The sequence below is a fragment of the Oryx dammah genome, unplaced genomic scaffold (assembly GCF_014754425.2).
Source record: "Oryx dammah isolate SB20612 unplaced genomic scaffold, SCBI_Odam_1.1 HiC_scaffold_25, whole genome shotgun sequence".
In the NCBI taxonomy this organism is placed as follows: Eukaryota; Metazoa; Chordata; class Mammalia; order Artiodactyla; family Bovidae; genus Oryx; species Oryx dammah.
The window spans coordinates 59,498,685-59,504,252 of record NW_024070209.1 but is presented as its reverse complement, the minus strand read 5'-3'; the positions used below and the strand labels follow the sequence as shown (position 1 = coordinate 59,504,252).

Below are 5,568 nucleotides of genomic sequence, written 5' to 3'. Positions count from 1 at the left end.
TTCTTGCCTGGAAAATCCCATGGATGGTGGAACCTGGTAGACTACAGTCCACGGGTCGCAGAGTCGGACATGACTGAACGACTTCACTAGTGACATCTTTAAGTCATCTGACTTAGTCTGTTAAATGACTATGGCTTGTTGTTAATTTCCTTGTTGTAGATCCTGGAGCATCTGATCTTTATTTAAAGACTGATTACTGAGATAAGTTTTAGAAACAAACTGAGAGTGTCTTTTTTAATGAAGGACCTTTTTAATTTAACTTAATGAATGTCCTTTTTATTTTAACTTAATGAAGGCTTTTAGCAATGTAACATAACCATAAGGAATTATCTAAGAAGTGAGTCTTAGTAAATACAGATCTTAATTAACAAAACTAGAACTTAACATTCTGTGAAACATTAGATGTCATAGCCCTGACATCAGTTAGTTGGATATTTCTTTTAGAACTCCCCAGTATTCTCTTGAGATTTTTATATATGTCTGGAGACAGTCTTTTTTTTTTTTTTTACCTTGATAAGGCTGTTCAGAACCCAGATGTTTCCAATTTCTGGAGGGGTGAGGCAGAGAGAAAAGAAAAATGTTTTAATTTTATCCACAGATGTAAATCACTAATTTGTTGTAAACCATCAGTGACTTGAAGAGAAGAGCTATTTTATATCTGAAAACAAAGATTAGAAGTCAGTAATATGTCAGACAAAAAGTCGTGAAAATTGTAGTCATATTTAGCAGTCTGTTCAATTTCATGTAACCAATCTCTTTGTTTTGAGGTCCTTGCCTGATGACCGAGGATGTCAGTAAAAACGATGGTCTCCAAGAAGTTTGTGAAGTTTTTTGTCAATGTCTCTATGACCTGTCCAGCAAAGTGGGTGTCCCAATCACTGGAGATAGCGGAAAATGTATTTTAACCATTTTTTTCATTGTGAGATATTAACCCTACAGCCAGGAAAGACTTTATCTTATCAAATAAAACTGAAGTTTGTCAGAGAGCAGGCAAAAGCCAAGCAGCCATCTTGGACTTTCCATAGCCCTGACTGTTTGGTTTATAGCCATTATTTATCCATTTTAAATTTCCTGATGAGCAATTTTGCAGAAGCAGATGAGTTTTGTCTATGTGTGTCATAGTCTCCATAGATCATTGGAAATAGCATTCATTTTATCAAAGTAACAAAAGATTTTAAAAGCAAGTTCAGTTCAGTTCAGTCACTCGGTCGTATCCGGCTCTTTGTGACCGCATGAACCGCAGCACGCCAGGCCTCCCTGTCCATCACCAACTCCCGGAGTCCACCCAAACCAATGTCCATTGAGTCAGTGATGCCATCCAATCATCTCATCCTCTGTCGTCCCCTTCTCCTCCTGGCCTCAATCTTTCCCAGCATCAGGGTCTTTTCAAATGAGTCAGCTGTTTGCATCAGGTGGCCAAAGTTTTGGAGTTTCAGCTTCAACATCAGTCCCTCCAATGAACACCCAGGACTGATCTCCTCTAGGATGGACTGGTTGGATCTCCTTGCAGTTGAAGGGACTCTCAAGAGTCTTCTCCAACACCACAGTTCAAAAGCATCAATTTAGGAATCACTTAGACGGGAATTTATATAGTCTATTGTCACAAGTCATATTCCAAGAAGACTTTTTTTTTTTTAACAGGAAGAAAAAATCAAATTTCAGATTGGTACCAGCTTATATTCATTGAGAAACAATAGTTATTAACTTAGTCAAAGTAACAATAAAAGATTTCAAAGGCAGTTTAATGTCTTAAGAAACTTGTATCATGCATAAAACTCTCTTCCACTTGCCACAAACCTTTTTTATACTTTTGTATTCATCACTCTATTTGCCCATTCAGAGAACAGCCACTTGTAAGTTTAGATGTACTTCCTTTTTCCTCAATAGAATGTAATTCCATTCCTTATAACTTTTTATTAAAAATACACATCTTACTTTTCTTTAGCAACTGTGAACTGTCTTGTATATTAGCATTTTATAGATTGGTGAACATAAATACCAGTTTTAATTTTTTTTAAACATTTGCTTTTTTGCTTTTTTTTTTTTAAAATAGATAACACCTCAGGAGGCACCAAACATATTTATTAGTAGTCCAAAATCTCTTTAGTTTTTCTGTAAGAAAAATTTTCTGTAAGAGGAAGTTAGTGTTCAGTAATTAATGTTTTAAAATCTTACTTTATTTGGAAATGACCTAGCTATTCAATAAACTTCTATCATTTAGTTTAGTACAACTCTAGAAATTTAAGTTGCCTCAATCCTCAGAGATTATTTTAGATAGACATTTCTAAAATATAATTATTTTTAATAGAGTTTATCTAAAAGTTTTCATCTCATTTATATATATTTATATATAAATAAAGAGTTACTTTTCTGTTGACAAATTTAGTTTACCTTAAAGCTAGGGACAATAAAAGTATTACACAATGTTGATGACATAAGACCTGTCTTAATTAGATTAGCAAACAAACTTTAATATTGAATATTTTTCAGCTCATGTGAACCTGAATTTAAATAGAGCTCATTTATAAATTAACTTGATATTGTCCAAAAAGAAAGACACACACTGAGACACAGATAAATTTAGACAGACAGACAGACATAGTTTTCCGCTTGAAATTTAAAATATCTTTTGCCCCATCTTTTTTTTTTTTTGGTTTGAGTTCTACCAATTTGTTTATGGCTAGAGTCCCAGATAGAGTGGGCTGTTTATCTCAAAGACAGGATAAGAGTTAACTTCAGGTTTTTTTCCCAGGCCTGTTTTTGTTTCCCAGGCAGAATTGGAGCTCCAAAAAAGTATTTTAACAAGTCAACTTTTTCCTAACTGCACGTGTAAGAAGAACTGGTTTTGCAATTTTAAAAAAGATTTTATTTTAACCAGTTTTCTCCAGAGTCTAAAGAATATCATGGCCATTCAGTGTCAAAAATGTCATTTCTCTTTTTTTGTAGTCACAGTATATCATTAATGATATATGCATGAGGGAATTGCTATCACACTGGGTGTAAAGCCTTGGCTAGAAAATTTTGACATAGTGGGACTGTTAAGCATACCTTGAGGTAACACAGTCTATTTAAATATTTCATGTGGAAAAAAAAATAAAAATAAATATTTCATGTGACTCCTTTAAATTAACAGAAGGAATTGAAAAGGCAAATATAGGTTGATCATCAGGTTATAAAGGAATAGTAAAAAAACAATCTTTGGGATCAGTAACAAACAAATGCCATTTGGAGAAGGCAATGGCACCCCACTCCAGTACTCTTGCCTGGAAAATCCCATAGACAGAGGAGCCTGGTAGGCTGCAGTCCATGGGGTCGAGAAGAGTCAGACACAACTGAGCGATTTCACTTTCAGTTTTCATTTTCATGCACTGGAGAAGGAAATGGCAACCCACTCCAGTCTTCTTGCCTAGAGAATCCCAGGGATGGGGGAGCCTGGTGGGCTGCTGTCTATGGGGTCACACAGAGTCGGACCCGACTGAAGCGACTTAGCAGCAAGCTGTTCATTAATTAATTTATGTAAAGCGTCCAATTTTTCTTGTTTTAGAAGCCACTGCTCTATCCACCAGAGAAGGCAATTTTCCAGTACTCTTGCCTGGAAAATCCCATGGACAGAGGAGCCTGGAAGGTTGCAGTCCATGGGGTCGCTGAGGGTCGGACAAGACTGAGCGACTTCACTTTCACTTTTCACTTTCATGCATTGGAGAAGGAAATGGCAACCCACTCCCGTGCTCTTGCCTAGAGAATCCCAGGGATGGGGGAGCCTGGTAGGCTGCCATCTATGGGGTCGCACAGAGTCGGACACGACTGAAGTAACTTAGCAGCAGCAGCTCTATCCACACAGGTTGATCAGTTTTCCAATTAATAGGTATAGGTGTGGATGGAGGAAGATTAATAGGACCAGTGACCACTAGTGAAAAGGAAAAATGAAAGAAAGTGAAAGTAAAGTAGCTTAGTCATGTCCGATTCTTTGTGACCCCCATGGACTGTAACTATAAGGCTCCTTCGACCATGGAATTTTCCAGGCAAGAATGCTGGAGTGGGTTGCTATTTCCTTCTCCAGGGGATCTTCCCGACCCAGGGATCGAACCCAGCTCTCCTGCATTGCAGGCAGATGCTTTACCATCTGAGCCACCAATTAAAAAAGGGGTGGGGAGGTTTGAAATCTTGAGCATTCAAAGGATAAATTCTTCCTTGTTGATTTTTTGCCCAGTCCCAATCTTAGTTTATAACCTTGATTGAACATAATTTGGTGACTGGCCTCACTATATTGATTTTGAGGTTTTTCAAAAGAGTTGTCATCACTTTCATCAAAAGAATCAGAAGTCTGCAAAGTTTCCAGTACTGTCTTAATTAATGCCCATGTACTCCAAACATAAACAGGGAGCAGAGTTCCTTTTGTATGTTCTTTCTTTAACTTGGCTCCAACCTTTTTCCAGACTTTTAAATCTAAGGTCCCTATTGACGGGAACCAGCAGCAATATTTATCCACTGCTTGTGATGATTCTAAAAATCACCTTTCACTAATAGAAGCTCCTCCTGCTTTCAAGAGCTGTCTTAATAAACAAATATATGAGCGATAGTGTTCTGCACTCTCAACATTTCCCATTTTAACCCTGATTAAATGCCTGAAGACTTACCAGCGAGAATTTTCAGAGGCCTCTCAACCGTCCCAGGTTCTGCGTCGCTGTATTTTCACTTTCGTTCCAACCTCACGTTGGGCACCAACTGTTGCCCTAAAGGTCCAGGAGTGAGCAACAAGAAGGAAACAGAAGACGAAATTTGGTGCAATGGGTCAGGGGTCCTACAGCCTCTACGGGGCTGAGGTGCAGAGTCCACTCTGAGTCCAGCTTTTATTTCTGATTGCATACTACAAAACTTTCTTTGATCTATCTTTCCCAAGACACCACACTGACATAGTCCAGATTTCCTTATTTTCCCCCCAGGCTGTTCCCTTCTGGGATAGTCTCCAGAGCAATCAGCAAGTGCATAGGCAGTGTTCATACCTAACCCCGACCGGGTGATCCAAGGTCAGCACAAGGGCAGTAATCTCAGCCAGAGAAGGGTATGGTTAACAAAAGTTCAGCCCTACAGGATGGAGGAGCGTGGAGGAGCTACTCCCTGAACCTGTTGTGTGGAGAAGTAAATCCACGGCACAAAGGGTAAACCTTGCAACCATGGATAGCTAGGTTGCTTGAATGTCCCTTCAAGAAAGGACTTAGTGATGAGCTGCAATGGAAGCAGTTCAATGACAGGCTCAATTTGCTGCAGTTTTTGAGCTGGGGCTAGGCTTTTCTCTGGGAGTCCCCAGCACACGTCTGAGTCTGGCAGGGGTGTGCTCAACAGTCTCCTTTATGTTGGGGAATTTCTCTACCCAAACTCCAACCATTGGTTTTCCATGAGAGCAACCAGGCTCTTGTATGTCCTCGCTCCCACCACCAAAGTAGGCTGGTCTCAGGATGGGGACCTGAGCTAAGCTAAAGTCACCTATAGCCCTTCCCTTGGATTTTTTTTTTTTTTTCAACTATAACTCAGAAGAAGCTCTCTCCAGTGGAAGAAATTGTAAGAGAT

The 5,568-nt window shown here is 39.0% G+C and overlaps 1 long non-coding RNA gene across 1 annotated transcript; it reads right to left on the bottom strand.

Annotated features, from left to right (window-relative positions):
* Positions 1-473: 473 nt before the first annotated feature.
* LOC120851319 lies at positions 474-4,709 on the bottom strand. Its single transcript, XR_005718283.1, has 2 exons — positions 4,638-4,709; positions 474-547 (listed from the first exon to the last, which is right to left on the bottom strand). It is a non-coding gene; the product is annotated as an uncharacterized LOC120851319 (long non-coding RNA).
* Between the last annotated feature and the right edge of the window lie 859 nt (positions 4,710-5,568).